At 49.0% G+C, this 19,599-nt stretch overlaps 1 protein-coding gene across 1 annotated transcript in view; it reads right to left on the bottom strand.

Moving 5' to 3' along the window:
- Positions 1-19,599, bottom strand: part of LOC135405223 (zinc finger protein 239-like) — a 229,329-nt gene that overhangs the window by 47,606 nt on the left and 162,124 nt on the right. The window lies entirely within an intron of this gene.

Consider the following 19,599-nt stretch of genomic DNA (forward strand, 5'->3'; position numbering starts at 1 on the left):
CAGAAATATTTTTAGATGCCTGTTAATGGTTTGGTTTACGTTGGCTAATGATGTCAGAAACAAAAGAAAATGTTAGGTAGGCTTTGCTGAAGCTTTGTTCTTGTGTACTGGCTTGAAGGTGTGATAAATTGAGAAAATAATTCGAGTTGATTAAGAGGAAACAGTGAAGGGTCAATATGACCTCGAGAGAAAAGGAAAACAAGTCGTAAAACTTAATTGGGCCCCTATAAAGAGATAAAACAAGTTACCTCCCTTTTACCTTGTGTAGGATTTATAGTGAGACAATTTTGTTTAGTTAGATAGATAATAGGACCTTTCTTGAAATTTATAACTTTGTAGCAAGCAAACATCTGCAGAGTGTCTGATTTGACAATATATTATGGATGCTAGATAATAGGACCTTTCTTGAAAGTTATAACTTTGTAGCAAAAACATCTGTTGAATGTCTGACTCAACAATGTGTAATGTTTATGCTTATGTATAATGAATATTCATGAAGTAGCTGGAAATAAATGTAGGACAACTATCTTCTTTGGGTGTGACAGGCGTTGGGAGTTGTTGGACCCCTTCCCTGATCACCCAGCGCTGAAATTGCTTTTATCATATAATAAAATTCTGATTGGAAATTGCCCGATTGGGTTTCTATTTCTCACAAACTTGGTGACTTCGCCCGACGTGATACCCTTTGTGTTCTGGGAGATACTTAGCGCCTGAGATAGGAGCGCGCCCGCTGCTTTTCAGCGGCCTATTCACAGGCCTAATATTTCAACAAGGACCAAGGGTAACACATGTATATGATAAAAGCAAGGAATTAAAAGCTCCTGGAGTGCTGCAGCAAAAAGCCCATAATTCTTGTGCACGAAGACCCGAGTGAGAACAACGGACTGTGAGTATCACTTCGGGGGGCGGATAAAGAGGTCGGAGTGAATGATGAATGAGACGCAGCGTAGCTGTGACACGATAGTGGAGTCCTTCTAACCTCGTTTCCGTTTTTCCGTGAGGAATGCGGCAGGTGAAGGGACGAAGCGGTTGAATTGATGAGTGGACCTCTGGGGTCGGTGGGAGTTTTTCAGAAGGGACCACTGAGTCGGTGAAAAATCTTAGAGGGGATCCCAGAGGATCGGTGGAAAGGTAGGAAAACTTTAGAAGGGACCTCGGGAATATGGGGCAGGGAATTAGTAAATTAAGTTGCCCCAGGAAGGAAAGGAGCAGGCAGGCATTGCCGGATATACCCTTAGACAGTCCGCTAGGGGTAAGGATTTTAAACTGAGAAAAGAGGGAGAGTACTAAAAATAAAGAAAAACCAAAAATGATTCAGTACTGCATGATTGGGTGGACTAAAGAAAAATAAGGAAACGGTACCTATCTGGTTAGTTAGCAGCTGCGGGAAAGTTTTGTGTCCCGGGATAGGGGGCACGGATTCCTGAAAAATTTGACTTGGGCCCTCGGAACAGTCTAGAGAGTCAATTTTCAGGGGAGGCGAACGGGGGTTTGCCAGTTACCCAGGTCAGAGCGGGTCAGCCTAGGGCTGTGTGGTTTGGAGGGGACGCCCTCCGGTGCTCTGACGCTATGGGAGAGCCAGTGGGGCTCTGCAGTCGGTGTGACTCGGTAAATAGCCGAGAGGTTGCGAAACAGCCTTGTAACCTAAAGGTAGCAAGTTTGAAACCCAGTGTGTGACTGTGGTTTGCTTTTGTTTTGCAAGCATGGGTGGTGTGGATTCAAAATTTAAGATCCCTAAAGAATCCCCCCTGAGTTTGGTTTTAAAACATTGAAAGACGTTAGCTGGTTCTGAGACATCTTTAAAGAAGGAAGAGCTGTGTAGGCTGTCTCTAAATGCTTGGCCGTTGTTTGGACAAATGAGAGGAGTAGCATGGCCGGAATTTGGTCCGTTTGAACTGAACACAGTGTTTCAGTTAATCTCGCTTTTACATGTAGAACAGAGGTGGCGGGAAATTTGATACGCAGAGTTGTTTTTGTTCCTATTAACACGCCCTGGATTGGGGGTGGAAGGTAAGAGAAATGGAAGCTCAGAAAAGGCAGAAAAATCGGAAATAGAGTTAGAAAAAGAGGGAAAAAGAAAGATCGAGTCAAAGCTGCTCCTATCCCACAAATCCTATTTAAGAACACCAGAGAGGATGATTTAGATATGTTGATATCACCTGACAGGAGAGAGAGTAGCCCGGGAGTTCCACAAATCGAACTCCCTGCTGCAGCAGCGGTGGGGGGGGCTGGAGCTGCCGGGGTGGTGGTTGCTCCTCCTGGACCGGCTCTGGCTGAGCAGGAAGGAGCCATTGAAGGACCCCCTGGTGCGGATCTGGCTGCACCGGGAGGGATTAGGCAAATTAAAGCCTCTGGAGAAGTTAGCTCGGGTCCAGCGGGAGTGGGTCCTGTCGATTTAGTTGGAGTACGCACAGAGGTGCAGGTGAAATCAACTTTTGTTGAAGCCGCTTTCAGCGCGGCAGAGCAGAGGGAGGCTTACGCGGACGCTGCGGGGCTGGCTAGCCCAGAAATAACATCTAGTTTGATTGCAACGGGAGTAACAGCAAGAGAAACTCCCGGCCCCACAGGGGCAATGGCTGCGGGGTCTGCCCTGTCTGTTCCACCTAGCAGAGAAGCAGTCTGTAGCTCTGCAGCAGCTGGCAGCTTTGCCGGGGTAGATAAAGTTGCCATAACAACGGCAGAAGTGAGCTCAAAAGTAGAGAAACTAGTAACAGCTAAGGTTGATAGTTGTATCAGTAGCAGTGAAGAGAAGGCGTCGGCCCCAGGGGGGGCGACGGCCCCAAATGTAGAGGTGTTTCTGAGAACGAGTAGCCCAGCACCACTGATGGGTGCTCAGGCAGTTGATTCTGTTGGTGACGCTACTGATATGAGAGCTGTAAGAAAGTGCAAGAGAGTGTAAGAGAGTGCAAGAGAGTGTAAGAAAGTGCAAGAGAGACCCCAAAGTTTGCTGCGGGCTGTACTGTTGTAGAGGAAACGACAAGAGAAATAAGTTGGGTCAAAATGTATGAAACCAGGCAAAAGCAAAAGCCCACAGACTTTTTGAGCAGATTGAAAGATGCTGTTAGAAAATATATTGATATTGATTTAGAATCAGACTTGGGAAAGAAACAGCTGGTATACCTGTTTGTGGGGCAGTCCACAAACGATATAAAGAAGAAATTATTAGAGATAGCTTGGGCAGTATATCAGAACAGAAAGCAGAAAGTTAGTACGGTGGACGGTGAGGCGATTATAAGAACAGCCGTTACTGCGGCAACAGAACTCCCGGCTCAGAGAGCAGGGGAGGCTTCCGGAATGGCCATTACCATGGCGACAGAACTGGCTGGCGCCGTGAAGAAAAAAAAAGTGTTACCTGTGTGTGATACAGTGGGAATGTATGTGACAGGAAAAGATCTGGGGACAGAGAGAGCGAAATTAGAGCAGAAAGCAATCCCGAAGTTTAAAACTGTGGCGAGCACAATAAAGCGAAGACAGGAAAAGCTAGTCCTAGTTGTTGCTCTGACTAGTGAAGAAGTTTTAGTTCCTGCTATTGTGGTCCAGGCAGAGACAGCAGATGCGAGTGCCGGGACAGCGTTAACCACGCGCACAGAAAGGATAAATCCAACTGTGGGACAGGCAAAATCTAAGTTTAGTACAGGAGCTGCTGCCACCTTCGCAGACACAGCGGGGGCCGTAGCAGGGGCAAAGGCAAATTATTCCCTGGCTGTGGCCAACACGAGCGGAGCAACTCATAACACCTTAGCGGCTGCGAGCAAGAGATCGGCTGGGGGGCAGAGGCTGCAAGAGAACAAAAGAGCGGTGGCAGTAGCTAGAGTCCCAGTCCAGTCTAACTCGGGACCCTCCGCTCCCCCATCAGACCGAAAGGGGAGGGAAGACAAAAGCAGTGTAAATTCCCGGCGAACACAAAAACTAAAACCCACCGGTGCAATATATATATCATAAGGTAATAAGGTGATGCTTTGAAAACTGTGAGAACTATCTAAAGGAAAAGAAACTATTTACTAACCCTTGCATCCCCTGTCTTTTAAAACTGCTGCAGGCTCATAACTTGTGAAAGAATATTTCCTACCCTAACTCGGAAAGGAGTTTTGTCTTAAATGTAAACTAACAATGTGTCGGGAGTTAAATGTTCACAGGCAGTTTGTTCCAGCAAACAACCCTGGAAGCTGTACCACTAAAATTCAAACTGAGAAGCCAAGAGAACAACTTTTATGCAGGAGTAGACACGTGTCTCAACTGCAAATGCAAACACGCGACCAGAGTGAAGGGACTTGTTGCTCCATCACCTCTGAAAGAGTGGACTGTGTCGTCAGCGCCTGGGGACCTACGACTTAAACTCCAAAAAGGACCTTTATGAATCCATCACCTGAATGGAGAAAACATATCGAAGGCTGGAATGAGTTATCCCCAGAACAAAGAGACTTAAAGACCCGAGAAGTATTTCCTGAAAGTTTCTGTATAAAACCTAGCCTGAGATCTTAGTTTCAATTAGTCCCAGGACAAATTCTTAGGAGACAGCGTTTTGTTTCCTGGAAAGAAGGAGCCATCCCCTGGCAGAGTGGAGGGGCAGGTGCATATTTTACTAATCGTTTAGTTAACCTAATCCTGGCGTTAGCTTGTGACCTTGAAAAAGAAGATCCCCTAACTCCTGGACCACCACCACCAGATCGCATACGCTGTATAAAACATCCGTGGGCTCAGCATGATGGTTGGGTAGAGTGTCAGTGTAGGCACTGTCACCGTAAATGGTCCTGTGTGGCCTTTAACCGACATATACATTGCCCTGTGTGTCGTGACACACAAGGAGGTCAACCCCAATTGGAGTCAGTACAGATAAATAAGCTGTTCTGTGGGTGAGAACTGTTATTACCAGTAAATTGGGAAATATTTGAAACTGACTGGTATGCAGCATTAAGATACAGTGCGAAGAAATTCTCTGAAGAAACAGCCCAAATTGACTGCCCGCTGGATGACTTTAACTTTATAGATCCCATGTAAAGAATGTCACAATGGCTAGCAATTTATATATTGACTAATTAGTGGGAATAATTTTGTTGACAGAATCCGTTGTTGTGAGATAAAGTGAACCTTTACCTGGAAACGGAAAAACTGGGCCTTAATTAAATTAGAAAATCTAAAAGGGGCAAGACCAGGTTAACCTCTGAACCTGCCACTGACAGCCAGCCACGGGATGCAACCCCGTTTGGGCATGGGCCGTGGAGGCTTAAGTTATGCTGGACCCTTTTGGATACTCTGCTGCTTTTAAGCTCACGTCCAGTCTGACGAGTGTACAAAATGCTACCAAATTACACGATATAAAGGCCGTATGATTCAAAGCTTAAGCTACCACTCATTTGTCAACAAAGTCTGCTATGGCTCTAGACAACTGAACACTTGCAACACGGGTTCTCGGCAACTATGGGTAGCAAAAATTAATAAAAGGGGGAACCAGGCTGGGACTTAGTTGTCCTAAGGAAGAGGAATAGATTTGTTCCACTCAAGAAGGCCATTGGGACATTTCTGACGGTGGTGGAAGGCAGGACATGAAAAGGGAGGAAATAATAAAACAGAGGGTGCAAACTTCATTAAAAAACGGCACAAGGAAAGCCTTTCAACACAAGTGACTTATACCAGAAATTGAAAGACAAGCTAGGAGAAGATTGGCAACTCCCGAGTTATGGAACTAACCTATATATTGATCTAATGGAACATATTATTCAAACCTTAAATTTACCTAAGTGCTGGATTTGTAATGGACCTTTGATGACAGCCCTTGTTTCATTAGATTGATAGTTTCTGTGGTACAAGGAATGCAAATATCAGCAATGCTGATAGATCCAAAGACGGCTCAAAGTGCCAAAGTACTGTTAGTCACCAAAACTCCACCTTCTCGGGACGAAGAAAATGTCAAATTAATATTGTCCAGATTAGAGCAAAAAACTCGAATTAATGATTTTATAGAAAGAGGGGAGGGATTGTGATAAATTGAGAAAATAATTCGAGTTGATTAAGAGGAAACAGTGAAGGGTCAATATGACCTCGAGAGAAAAGAAAAACAAGTCGTAAAACTTAATTGGGCCCCTATAAAGAGATAAAACAAGTTACCTCCCTTTTACCTTGTGTAGGATTTATAGTGAGACAATTTTGTTTAGTTAGATAGATAATAGGACCTTTCTTGAAATTTATAACTTTGTAGCAAGCAAACATCTGCAGAGTGTCTGATTTGACAATATATTATGGATGCTAGATAATAGGACCTTTCTTGAAAGTTATAACTTTGTAGCAAAAACATCTGTTGAATGTCTGACTCAACAATGTGTAATGTTTATGCTTATGTATAATGAATATTCATGAAGTAGCTGGAAATAAATGTAGGACAACTATCTTCTTTGGGTGTGACAGGCGTTGGGAGTTGTTGGACCCCTTCCCTGATCACCCAGCGCTGAAATTGCTTTTATCATATAATAAAATTCTGATTGGAAATTGCCCGATTGGGTTTCTATTTCTCACAAAGGATACGAAGCAGAACTAGCAGAAATAAAAAAGGTGGATTTTGGAAACCTCAGCAGCCTTACAGTGCACGGTTGATGTTGGTACAAAGTTACACTGCCATAAGTGTAACTAGAAGGACCTTTCAATGACAGGTAAGAGAGGGGACTGTGTCCTGTCAACAACTTAAGGAGGGAGAATAACAGAGCCTTGCACATCTCCAACACCAGTTCAAATCCTTCCCTTTACGGAAAGTGGTTTTCAGTCTTGTTCCTCCTCACAGTGTGGTTGTTACACAGTCATAACTTCTGCTTCCCTGGTACTAGCTGGATCATTTGTAGCAAATGTCGTGATTCCAGTGGGTTCTGCATTCATGGATGCATCCAGCAAATTCCTGTGTGCTGAGCAGAGAAAGTGGCAAAGTATAATATATAGAAAAGGGGGATGGAGGAGAGAAAAAGGCAAACGCTGCTCATACTGTTCAGTCCTTGTTCCTTTACCACCTGGACCGCTCTGTCGCCAGCTGACCAAAATATCATGGTCATTTGAACATGAAATAAGGATTAATCAGCATGTGGCTGGGTTACCAGCAGAGAGATTTTGCCAGGGGTGAACCTACAGCTGTCCTAATTGTAGAAATGTGTACAAATTAGATTAAAAAAATTAAGTTTCTCTAGAAAGCTTTTTTTTTCATAGGCCTGTGAGCTTCAAAGAAAAAGAAGACAATCTCCACTTTTTAATTCTGAGTTCATCACTACATCCCTCAACATCCAGGACATTTTGCAAAATTTATTAAACTTCAAATATTTTAATGTAAATGCTCACCAATAGTTGGGATATTCAAAGTGAAAAATAGGTCACTGTCATGAAATTCTCTTTATTTCTTTCATGAGAATTAGCAAGCTTTGAAGAAGGAAGTAGTTCTCCAGACTTAAAAGGTTGCATCACCTAAATTAACACTCACAGGATGTTTTCTCACTACAGATGGGCGTACCAGCAGATGCTAAAACTAGAGAGGCCACATCCTGCACCTCAGTCAGTCACAGACACCATTAAAAGATGTTATTTCTGTTCCAAAAATCCACAAAGTACCTCAGCATAACTGCCTGAACACCATCAGGGTGAATACTCAAACAAATACACATTTACATAATGGCTGTGGTGTTTTTAATTTGCTGTGGGACATAAACCCCACACATCTGACCGGTGGTGCTGGACAAGATCGTCCAGTGACGAAGGCAAGTGCTTCCAACTCCAGGGCTGTCTCTTGAGCCACCTCTAGAGTAGAATATCAGGGAATATCTCCGCATCTCTGTTCCTTCCTGCGATAGCCTCCATCCCTTCCCCAAGCTCTGGCAGTCCTGGTGGACTGCAGGCAGATTAGCCTCTGCCTAAGGGACAAAATCCAGCCTATACGGCAAGGACTTCAAGTAGTTCAGTTTTGAGCCAGTAGGGCACTGAAGTACTGTTGTGTAAACACTAAATAAGGAGAAGGGGAAGGAAGAAAATAGAAACTTTTTTTTTTGGTTGCAAATAAGGTTTTTTTCACGCGGGGTGAGGGTGGATATTTGGGAAAGGTTCTTCCCTCCGAGGGTGGTTGGCAATGGACCAGGCTCCCCAGGGCAGTGGTCACAGCACCAAGGCTGGCAGAGTTCAGGCACACGGTGTGACTCTTGGGGTCGGTGCTGTGCCGGGCAAAGGCTTGGACTCGACGCTCCTCGTGGGTCCCTTCCAACTCAGCATGTTCTGTGATGGTGCGATGAGTTCCCTCTCTTTCAACACTTTTGTTCTTTTTAGGGCTCCTCGCTGCCCGGGGCCCGAAGCCCGCCTTCCGCGCGCTTGCTTCCCTGCCCGTTGTGGCGGCCGCAGCCAGGCGCTGAGTGCCCGCTCCCGGGCGGGCACGGCCGCTCGCTCCAGGAGTGGGGGGGCAGCGCCGGCGCCTCGAGGATTCCCGGGATTCCCTCGCCGGTTTCCAGGCAACGCTCCCCGCGCGCTCCTCGCTCCAGGGCCGAACGTGCGCAGCCAATGGGAGGCGGCGGAGTGGGCGGGGCGAGGCGGGGATTGGGCAGGGCGAGGCGGGGGCGGGGCCGAGAGGGGCGGTTGGTGGGGTTTGGGTGGGAGCGGGCGGGGCCGGGAGCGGGAACGCTGCCGCTGAGCGACCCCCGGGCAGCGACCCCCGGGCAGCGGCCCCCGGGCAGCGGCCCCAAGACCCCCGGCGAGTGGTCCCCGGTGCGCGGCCCCGGGGGAGGGACCCCCCGTGCGCGGCCCCCCGGCGAGTGGCCGCTGGTGAGCGACCCCCGGTGAACAAGCCCCGGTAAGTGACCCCTGCGGAGGGACCCCCAGTGAGCGACCCGCGGTGAACAACCCCTGGCAAGTGACCCCCGGGGAGGGAGCCCCAGTAAGTCACCCCCGAGGAGGGACCCCCGGTGAGTGAGCCCCGGGGACAGTCCCCCGGTGCGCGGCCCCCGGGGGTGTCTGTCCGGGGCTGGGCGCGTTCCTTCCCCGTGCAGAGCCGAGCGGGGCCGTGGCGGGAGCGGGGCCGGAGCGGAGCCGGCCGGGGGGGCAGAGGGGAGCCCTGAGCCGCCTTCTGCCGAGGGGGCTGCTGGAAAGGAGCCTGCGCTGGGAGGAGCGGGGGACGTGGCCCCAGGCTGAGGCAGGGGAGCTTCAGGTCAGCTCCTGGAGAAAGGTTTCTCCCTGTGTTTTTCGGGGGGGGCTCGGGCACTGCAGTGGGTTGCCCAGGCGGAGCCAGCACCCGGCAGGTGTTTCAGAGGCGCCGGCATCTGGCCATGGCTGACACGGTTTGGTGCTTTGGAGGTTGCTGGGGCAGTGCTGGGCTGACAGTTGGACTTGATGGAATCATGGAACATGCTGAGTTGGGAGGGTCCCACCGGCACCGTGGAGTCCAGCTCCTGAGTTTTAGGCACCACTAAAGGAACTGAATCTGCATCGAGCTGTTTGGCTCCAAAAACTCTTCTGCCATAGTCTACACTGCCAAGTAAAACAAAACACACTGTGCAAAATAGAGGCCTGTGTTCCCCCCGAAGCGAAGGCAGGCAGTTACAAACCAGGACAATAAATCAAAGCTCAGAGCTTACATTCATGGTCCCCACAGTTGTATGACACATCAAACCAGTCCGCTGTTACCCATGTAGAACTCTCATCAGGAACCCCAAACTTTCTTGTGTGTATTTGTATAGATATGTATATATACACATACCTATGTATAGGTATATATTTGTGTGTATATCTGTAAGATTCTGTATCTTTGGATGTGATATTGGCATGCTATTGTTGTGTGGCAACAAGTGGACTTAAAAGGTTACAAGACTTTAGGAGATCACCTTTCTGCTTGTGGGTTCTATTTTTTAAAGAAGGTAACAAGAAAAGAACTCTTTAGCCAAATATAAGTTAAGGGCTCCTCGCTGCCCGGGGGCCGAAGCCTGCCTTCCGCGCGCCTGCTTCCCTGCCCGTTGTGGCGGCCGCAGCCAGGCGCTGAGTGCCCGCTCCCGGGCGGGCACGGCCGCTCGCTCCAGGAGTGGGGGGGCAGCGCCGGCGCCTCGAGGATTCCCGGGATTCCCTCGCCGGTTTCCAGGCAACGCTCCCCGCGCGCTCCTCGCTCCAGGGCCGAACGTGCGCAGCCAATGGGAGGCGGCGGAGTGGGCGGGGCGAGGCGGGGATTGGGCAGGGCGAGGCGGGGGCGGGGCCGAGAGGGGCGGTTGGTGGGGTTTGGGTGGGAGCGGGCGGGGCCGGGAGCGGGAGCGCTGCCGCTGAGCGGCCCCCGGGCAGCGGCCCCCGGGCAGCGGCCCCAAGACCCCTGGCGAGTGGTCCCCGGTGCTCGGCTCCGGGGGAGGGACCCCCACGTGCGTGGCCCCCGGTGAGCGACCCCCAGTAAGTGACACCCGGTGAGCGACCCGCGGTGAACAAGCCCAGGTAAGACACCCCTGCGGAGGGAACCCCAGGGAGGGACCCCCGGTGAATGACCCGCGGTGAACAACCCCTGGCAAGTGACCCCCGGGGAGGGAGCCCCGGTAAGTCACCCCCGAGGAGGGACCCCGGTTAGTGAGCCCCGGGGACAGTCCCCCGGTGCGCGGCCCCCGGGGGTGTCTGTCCGGGGCTGGGCGCGTTCCTTCCCCGTGCAGAGCCGAGCGGGGCCGTGGCGGGAGCGGGGTCGGAGCGGAGCCGGCCGGGGGGGCAGAGGGGAGCCCTGAGCCGCCTTCTGCCGAGGGGGCTGCTGGAAAGGAGCCTGCGCTGGGAGGAGCGGGGGACGTGGCCCGAGGCTGAGGCAGGGGAGCTTCAGGTCAGCTCCTGGAGAAAGGTTTCTCCCTGTGTTTTTTGGGGGGGGCTCGGGCACTGCAATGGGTTGCCCGGGCGGAGCCAGCACCCCGGCAGGTGTTTCAGAGGCGCCTGCATCTGGCCATGGCTGACACGCTTTAGTGGTTTGGGGGTTGCTGGGGCAGTGCTGGACTGACAGTTGGACTTGATGGAATCATGGAACGTGCTGAGTTGGGAGGGTCCCACCGGCACCGTGGAGTCCAGCTCCTGAGTTTTAGGCACCACTAAAGGAACTGAATCTGCATCGAGCTGTTTGGCTCCAAAAACTCTTCTGCCATAGTCTACACTGCCAAGTAAAACAAAACAGACCGTGCAAAGTAGAGGCCTGTGTTCCCCCCAAAGGGAAGGCAGGCAGTTACAAACCAGGACAATAAATCAAAGCTCAGAACCTACGTTCATGGTCCCCACAGTTGTATGACACATCAAAACAGTCCTCTGTTCATTACCCATGTAGAACTCTCATCAGGAACCCCAAACTTTCTTCTGTGTATTTGTATAGATATGTAGAGATATGTATAGGTAGATAGATATACATACATAGATATGTATAGGTATATATTTGTGTGTATCTCTGTAAGATTCTGTATCTTTGGATGTGATATTGGCATGCTATTGTTGTGTGACAAGTGGACTTAAAAGGTTGCAACACTTTAGGAGATCACCTTTCTGCTTATGGGTCCTATTTTTTAAAGAAGGTATCAAGAAAAGAACTCTTTAGCCAAATATAAGTTAAGACATTAATCAGAGCAAATGTATGGATTTTTATTTCCAATTGTACAACAAGTCATTCAACTATTTGCATACTCCAAAGCTGGGTTGGAAACTTCTCCCTCAGAAATAAGAAAAACTGTTTTCCAAGGCTGTTACTGACAGCCATGGCAGAGTTTCCAATAACAACTCCCCCTTCTTGAAATGCAAAGCCTGAAAAATGAAACAAGTGTTAACCTGGAATTCTTGTTGCCAGCACTGATCTGGACAGAAGTTATCAGAGAGTGGAGCAAAGCTAGCACCACAAACAACCTTGGGCTCTGCATTCGTTAGTCATGGCAACAAAGTTTTGCTTTTCAACCCATCTGCTAAGGAAACCTTGCCAGAACTGTGAGCTTATAACACTACTTTTCTTAAGAAGTTAGGAGGCCTTAATCCAGTGTACACAGATGAGACCCTGAAATAGGAGAGAGTCCAGTTGCTGATGATCAGTGCAGATGAGGAATCAGCTCTGCTGAGTAGGCTTCAAGCTTTGTGATTTTTACAAGTGGACTATTTCAAATCTGTTGTAGAAGAAACAGTCTTTTCTGTTTTATCAACTTTCCACTTCCAGAATACTGGAGTTTATCCCTCAAATTCAGCCTGTAGTTTCAAAAGATAAAAATCCTTACAGGAAACCTTTCAGCCTCAGTAGCCAATTGCAACATACCCAGGGAAGTTCAGCAACAGCACCATTCATTAAATGAACTGTTCTGGACCAGCCATCCCAGAGAGATTGAGCTCCAGTGCTAAACCCCATAGAGTGCCAAGTTGCCATAAGAGCTGATTTTTGGCTTCGCTGAGATTCTCTCTGGTTTCCTTTGGTGTAGCTGGCACATCTGGAGCAAAGGGTCTGGGCAAAAGTACATCCTTAGAAGGGTCCAGTACAAATCATGTGACAAGATTAGCGATTTCTCTAATTGAGGAAGTATATTAGATACAGGAATGTATTTTTCTACCTCCTCTTTCCGCACTGCTGCTGTATTCCTTCATCATGCCCTGTGAGCAGTCCAAGTGTTCTGTGATTGATGCCATAAGGGATTTGCTAACAGGGAACAAACACCTCCAAGACAAAAGGTGCCACCACAGAAAGCTCTTGCTGCCCAAGAAGTGCCCAGGCTGCCCCAATGACTACACCTGAAGCCAAAGGATCCAGACTTTCTTTTCTGGTAGAAAGAGCTACTGTTCCCTTTTTTCAGTCCTGTGCTGCAATGGCAGGTCCCATGTTTTGAGAAATTGAATCCAAATGAAGGTTCCTGCCAGACAAAAGGTGCCACCCCAGAAAGTCTTGCTGCTGAAGAAGTGACCAGTCTTTCCCACACACTGCTCCTCAAACCCAAAGCTTCCAGACTATTTTCCTGGTGGAAAGAGCTACTGTTCCCTTTTTTCTGCCCTGCGCTGCAATGGCCGGTCCGACCTCCTGGAAAATTGAATCCAACTGAAGATTCCTGTCTGACAAAAGGTGCCACCACAGAAAAAACTCTTCCTGCCCAAGAAGTGCCCAGGCTGCCCCAACAACTGCACCTCAAAGCCAAAGCTTTCAGACTTTTTTTCCTGGTGGAAAGAGCTGCTATTCCCTTTTTTCTGCCCTGTGCTGCAATGGCCGGTCCCAACACCTGGAAAAATTTACTCCAAATGAAGATTCCTGCCAGACAAAAAGTGCCACCACAAAAAACTCTTTGCTGCCAAAGAAGTGCCCAGGCTGCCCCAACAACTGCACCTCAAAGCCAAAGCTTCCAGACTTTTTTTCCTGGTGGAAAGAGCTGCTGTTCCCGTTTTTCTGCCCTGTGCTGCAATGGCCGGTCCCAACTCCTGGAAAAATTTACTCCAAATGAAGATTGCTGCCATACAAAAGGTGCCACCACAAAAAACTCTTTGCTGCCCAAGAAGTGCCCAGGCTGCCCCAACAACTGCACCTCAAAGCCAAAGCTTCCAGACTTTTTTTCCTGGTGGAAAGAGCTGCTGTTCCCTTTTTTCAGCCCTGCTCTGCAATGGCCGGTCCCACCTCCTGAAAAATTGAATCCAACTGAAGATTCCTGCCAGACAAAAGGTGCCAACACAGAAAACTCTTTGATGTCCAAAAAGTGCCCAGGCTGCCCCAACAACTGCACCTGAAACCAAAGCCTCCAGACTTTTTTACCTGGTGGATAGAGCTGCTGTTCCCTTTTTTCTGCCCTGCGCTGCAATGGCCGGTCCCATCACCTGGAAAATAGAATGTAAATGAAGATTCCTGCCAGACAAAAGGTGCTACCACAGAAAGTTCTTGCTGCCCAGAAGTGCCCAGGCTGCCCCAACAACTACACCTAAAGCCAAAGCCTCCAGACTTTTTTTCCTGGTGGAAAGAGCTGCTGTTCCCTTTTTTCTGCCCTGCTCTGCAATGGCCGGTCCCACCTCCTGGAATTTTGAATTCAAATGAAGATTCCTCCTAGACAAAAGGTGCCACCAGAAAAAACTCTTCCTGCCCCAGAAGTGCCCAGGCTGCCCCAACAACTGCACCTCAAAACCAAAAGTTCCAGACTTTTTTTTCTGGCAGAAAGAGCTGCTGTTCCCTTTTTTCAGCCCTGCTCTGTAATGGCCGGCCCCACCTCCTGGAAAATTGGATATAAATGAAGATTCGTGCCAGACAAAACGTGCCACCACAGAAGGCTCTTTGCTGCCCCAAAAGTGCCCAGGCTGCCCCAACAACTGCACCTGAAGCCAAAGAATCCAGACTTTTTTTCCTGGTGGAAAGAGCTGCTGTTCCCTTTTTTCTGCCCTGCGCTGCAATTGCCGGTCCCACCTCCTGAAAAATTTACTCTAAATGAAGATTCCTGCCAGACAAATGTGCCACCACAAAAAACTCTTGCTGCCCAAGAAGTGCCCAGGCTGCACCAACTGCACCTGAAGCCAAAGGTTCCAGACTTTTTTTCCTTAAGGAAAGAGCTGCTGTTCCTTTTTTTCTGCCCTGCGATTCAATGGCCTGTCCCACCTCCTGGAAAACTTACTCTAAATGAAGATTGGTGCCAGACAAAAGGTGCCACCACAGAAAGTTCTTCCTGCCCAAAAAGTGTCCAGACTACCCAAACAACTGCACCTCAAAGCCAAAGCCTCCAGACTTTTTTTCCTGGTGGAAAGAGCTGCTGTTCCCTTTTTTCTGCCCTACTCTGCAATGGCCTGTCCCACCTCCTGAAAAATTGAATGTAAATGAAGATTCCTGCCAGACAAAATGTGCCACCACAGAAAGTTCTTCCTGCCCAAAAAGTGCCCAGACTACCCGAAACACTGCACCTAAAAACCAAAGGTTCCAGACTTTTTTTCCTTAGGGAAAGAGCTGCTGTTCCCTTTTTTCTGCCCTGCGCTGCAATGGCTGGTCCCACCTCCTGGAAAATTGAATCCAAATGAAAATTTCTGCTAGATAAAAGGTGCCACCAGAAAAAACTCTTGCTGCCCCAGAAGTGCCCAGGCTGCCCCAACAACTACACCTGAAGCCAAAGGTTCCAGACTTTTTTTCCTTAGGGAAAGAGCTGCTGTTCCCTTTTTTCAGCCCTGCTCTGCAATGGCCTGTCCCACCTCCTGGAAAATTTAATCTAAATGAAGATTGCTGCCAGACAAAGGGTGCCACCACAGAAAGTTCTTGCTGCCCAAGAAGTGCCCAGGCTGCCTCACCAACTACACCTGAAGCCAAAGCTTCTAGACTTTTTTTCCTGGTGGAAAGTGCTGCTGTTCCCTTTTTTCTGCCCTGCGCTGCAATGGCCAGTCCCACCTCCTGGAAAATTGAATCCAACTGAAGATTCCTGCCAGACAAAAGGTGCCACCACAGAAAAAACTCCGGCTGCCCCAGAATTGCCCAGGCTGCCCCAACAACTGCACCTCAAAGCCAGAGCTTTCAGACTATTTTTCCTGGTGGATAGAGCTGCTGTTCCCTTTTTTCAGCCCTGCGCTGCAATGGCCTGTCCCACCTCCTGGAATTTTGAATCCAAATGAAGATTTCTCCTAGACAAAAGGTGCCACAACAGAAAACTCTTGCTGCCCAAGAAGTGCCCAGACTACCCCAACAACTGCACCTCAAAGTCAAAGCTTCCAGACATTTTTTCCTGGTGGAAAGAGCTACTGTTCCCTTTTTTCTGCCCTGCGCTGCAATGGCCGGTCCCATCACCTGGAAAATTGAATCCAACTGAAGATTCCTGCCAGACAAAAGGTGCCACCACAGAAAAAACTCCTGCTGCCCCAGAAGTGCCCAGGCTGCCCCAACAACTGCACCTGAAGCCAAAGGTTCCAGACTTTTTTTCCTTAAGGAAAGAGCTGCTGTTCCCTTTTTTCTGCCCTGCGCTTCAATGGCCTGTCCCACCTCCTGGAAAATAGAATGTAAATAAAGTTTCCTGCCAGACAAAAGGTGCCACCACAGAAAGTTCTTCCTGCCCAAAAAGTGCCCAGACTACCCGAAACACTGCACCTCAAAGCCAAAGCCTCCAGACTTTTTTTCCTGGTGGAAAGAGCTGCTGTTCCCTTTTTTCAGCCCTGTGCTGCAATGGCCTGTCCCACCTCCTGGAAAATTGAATCCAAATGAAGATTCCTGCCAGACAAAAGGTGCCACCACAGAAAAAACTCCTGCTGCCCCAGAAGTGCCCAGGCTGCCCCAACAACTGCACCTGAAACCAAAGGTTCCTGACTTTTTTTCCTGGTGGAAAGAGCTGCTGTTCCCTTTTTTCTGCCCTGCTCTGCAATGGCCGGTCCCACCTCCTGGAATTTTGAATTCAAACGAAGATTCCTCCTAGACAAAAGGTGCCACCAGAAAAAACTCTTCCTGCCCCAGAAGTGCCCAGGCTGCCCCTACAACTGCACCTCAATGCCAAAAGTTCCAGACTTTTTTTTCTGGCAGAAAGAGTTGATGTTCCCTTTTTTCTGCCCTGCGTTGCAATGGCCGGTCCCACCACCTGGAAAATTGAATCCAACTGAAGATTCCTGCAAGACAAAAAGTGCCACCACAGAAAACTCTTTGCTGCCCAAGAAGTGCCCAGGCTGCCCCAACAACTGCACCTGAAGCCAAAGCTTCCAGACTTTTTTTCCTGGTGGATAGAGCTGCTGTTCCCTTTTTTCTGCCCTGCGCTGCAATGGCCAGTCCCACCTCCTGGAAAATAGAATGTAAATGAAGATTCCTGCCAGACAAAAGGTGCCACCACAGAAAACTCTTGCTGCCCAAGAAGTGCCCAGGCTGCCCCAACAACTACACCTAAAGCCAATGCTTCCAGACTTTTTTTCCTGGTGGAAAGAGCTGCTGTTCCCTTTTTTCAGGCCTGCGCTGCAATGGCCGGTCCCACCTCCTGAAAAATTTACTCTAAATGAAGATTCCTGCCAGACAAATGTGCCACCACAGAAAACTCTTGCTGCCCAAGAAGTGCCCAGGCTGCACCAACTGCACCTGAAGCCAAAGGTTCCAGACTTTTTTTCCTTAAGGAAAGAGCTGCTGTTCCCTTTTTTCTGCCCTGCGCTTCAATGGCCTGTCGCACCTCCTGGAAAATAGAATGTAAATAATGATTCCTGCCAGACAAAAGGTGCCACCACAGAAAGTTCTTCCTGCCCAAAAAGTGTCCAGACTACCCGAACAACTGCACCTCAAAGCCAAAGCCTCCAGACTTTTTTTCCTGGTGGAAAGAGCTGCTGTTCCCTTTTTTCAGCCCTGCGCTGCAATGGCCTGTCCCACCTTCTGGAAAATTTACTCTAAATGAAGATTGGTGCCAGACAAAAGGTGCCACCACAGAAATTTCTTGCTGCCCAAGAAGTGCCCAGGCTGCCTCACCAACTACACGTGAAGCCAAAGGTTCCAGACTTTTTTTCCTGGTGGAAAGAGCTGCTGTTCCCATTTTTCTGCCCTACTCTGCAATGGCCGGTCCCACCTCCTGAAAAATTGAATGTAAATAGAGATTCCTGCCAGAAAAAAGGTGCCACCACAGAAAGTTCTTCCTGACCAAGAAGTGCCCAGACTACCCCAACAACTGCACCTCAAAGCCAAAGCCTCCAGACTTTTTTCCTGGTGGAAAGAGCTGCTGTTCCCTTTTTTCTGCCCTGCGCTGCAATGGCCAGTCCCACCTCCTGGAAAATTGAATCCAAATGAAGATTTCTCCTAGATAACAGGTGCCACCAGAAAAAACTCTTGCTGCCCCAGAAGTGCCCAGGCTGCCCCAACAACTACACCTGAAGCCAAAGGTTCCAGACTTTATTTCCTTAGGGAAAGAGCTGCTGTTCCCTTTTTTCAGCCCTGCTCTGCAATGGCCTGTCCCACCTCCTGGAAAATTTACTCTAAATGAAGATTCCTGCCAGACAAAAGGTGCCACCACAGAATGTTCTTCCTGCCCAAAAAGTGCCCAGGCTGCCTCACCAACTACACCTGAAGCCAAAGCTTCTAGACTTCTTTTCCTGGTGGAAAGAGCTGCTGTTCCCTTTTTTCTGCCCTGCGCTGCAATGGCCAGTCCCACCTCCTGGAAAATTGAATCCAAATGAAGATTCCTCCTAGAGAAAAGATGCCGCCAGAAAAAACTCTTCCTGCCCCAGAAGTGCCCAGGCTGCCCCAAAAACTGCACTTAAATGCCAAAAGTTCCAGACTTTTTTTCCTGGCAGAAAGAGCTGCTGTTCCCTTTTTTCAGCCCTGCTCTGTAATGGCCGGTCCCACCTCCTGGAAAATTGGATATAAATGAAGATTCCTGCCAGACAAAAGTTGCCACCACAGAAGGCTCTTTGATGTCCAAGAAGTGCCCAGGCTGCCCCAACAACTGCACCTGAAACCAAAGAATCCAGACTTTTTTTCCTGGTGGAAAGAGCTGCTGTTCCCTTTTCTCAGCCCTGGACTGCAATGGCCTGTCCGACCTCCTGGAAAATTTACTCTTAATGAAGATTGCTGCCAGACAATGGTGCCACCACAGAAAGTTCTTGCTGCCCAAGAAGTGCCCAGGCTGCACCAACTGCACCTGAATCCAAAGGTTCCAGTCTTTTTTTTGCCTTAGGGAAAGAGCTGCTGTTCCCTTTTTTTTGCCCTGCGCTTCAATGGCCTGTCCCACCTCCTGGAAAATAGAATGTAAATAAAGATTCCTGCCAGACAAAAGGTGCCACCACAGAAAGTTCTTCCTGACCAAGAAGTGCCCAGGCTACCCCAACAACTGCACCTCAAAGCCAAAGCCTCCAGTCTTTTTTTCCTTGTGGAAAGAGCTGCTGTTCCCTTTTTTCAAGCCTGCGCTGCAATGGCCGGTCCCACCTCCTGGAAAATTTTCTCTAAATGAAGATTCCTGCCAGACAAAATGTGCCACCACAGAAAACTCTTTGCTGCCCCAGAAGTGCCCAGGCTGCCCCAACAACTGCACCTCAAAGCCAAAGCTTCCAGACTTTTTTTCCTGGTGGAAGGAGCTGCTGTTCCCTTTTTTCTGCCCTGTACTGCAATGGCCGGTCCCACCTCCTGGAAAATTGAATGCAACTGAAGATTCCTGCCAGACAAAAGGTGCCACCACAGAAAAAACTCCTGCTGCCCAAAAAGTGCCCAGGCTGCCCCAACAACTGCACCTCAAAGCGAAAGCTTCCAGACTTTTTTTCCTTAGGAAAAGAGCTGCTGTTCCCTTTTTTCTGCCCTGCGCTGCAATGGCCGGTCCCACCTCCTGGAAAATTGAATCCAACTGAAGATTCCTGCCAGACAAAAGGTGTCACCACAGAAAACTCTTCCTACCCAAAAAGTGCCCAGGCTGCTCCAACAACTGCACCTGAAACCAAAGCCTCCAGACTTTTTTTCCTGGTGGAAAGAGCTGCTGTTCCCTTTTTCCAGCCCTACTCTGCAATGGCCGGTGCTGCCTCCTGGAAAAAATTTACTCTAAATGAAGATTCCTGCCAGACAAAAGGTGCCACCACAGAAAACTCTTCCTGCCCAAGATGTGCCCAGGCTGCCCCAACTACACCTGAAGCCAAAACTTCCAGACTTTTTTTCCTGGTGGAAAGAGCTGCTGTTCCCTTTTTTCAGTTCTACTCTGCAATGGCCGGTCCCACCTCCTGGAAAATTGAATCCAACTGAAGATT

This window comes from Pseudopipra pipra, chromosome W (genome assembly GCF_036250125.1).
Source record: "Pseudopipra pipra isolate bDixPip1 chromosome W, bDixPip1.hap1, whole genome shotgun sequence".
In the NCBI taxonomy this organism is placed as follows: Eukaryota; Metazoa; Chordata; class Aves; order Passeriformes; family Pipridae; genus Pseudopipra; species Pseudopipra pipra.